Consider the following 725-nt stretch of genomic DNA (forward strand, 5'->3'; position numbering starts at 1 on the left):
CTCTCCAGCATTTATTGCTTGTAGACTTTTGGATATCAGCCATTCTGACTGGCGTGAAATGGTACCTCATAGTGGTTTTGATTTGCATTTCTCTGATAATGAGTGATGTTGAGCATCTTTTCATGTGTTTGTTAGCCATCTGTATGTCTTCTTTGGAGAAATGTCTATTTAGTTCTTTGGCCCATTTTTTGATTGGGTCATTTATTTTTCTGGAGTTGAGCTATAGGAGTTGCTTGTATATTTTTGAGATTAGTTGTTTGTCAGTTGCTTCATTTGCTATTATTTTCTCCCATTCTGAAGGCTGCCTTTTCACCTTGCTAATAGTTCCCTTTGTTGTGCAGAAGCTTTTAAGTTTAATTAGGTCCCATTTGTTTATTTTTGCTTTTATTTCCAATATTCTGGGAGGTGGGTCATAGAGGATCCTGCTGTGATGTATGTCAGAGAGTGTTTTGCCTGTGTTCTCCTCTAGGAGTTTTATAGTTTCTGGTCTTACGTTGAGATCTTTAATCCATTTTGAGTTTATTTTTGTGTATGGTGTTAGAAAGTGTTCTAGTTTCATTCTTTTACACGTGGTTGACCAGATTTCCCAGCACCACTTGTTAAAGAGATTGTCTTTAATCCATTGTATATTCTTGCCTCCTTTGTCAAAGATAATGTGTCCATATGTGTGTGGATTTATCTCTGGGCTTTCTATTTTGTTCCATTGATCAATATTTCTGTCTTTG

General features: G+C 36.3%; 1 protein-coding gene across 1 annotated transcript in view; it reads left to right on the forward strand.

Annotated features, from left to right (window-relative positions):
• Positions 1 to 725, forward strand: part of PTPRT (protein tyrosine phosphatase, receptor type, T) — an 839,242-nt gene that overhangs the window by 811,409 nt on the left and 27,108 nt on the right. The gene's annotated exons all lie outside the window — the stretch shown is intronic.

Source organism: Bison bison, unplaced genomic scaffold (assembly GCF_000754665.1).
Source record: "Bison bison bison isolate TAMUID 2011002044 unplaced genomic scaffold, Bison_UMD1.0 scf7180017864500, whole genome shotgun sequence".
NCBI lineage: Eukaryota > Metazoa > Chordata > Mammalia > Artiodactyla > Bovidae > Bison > Bison bison.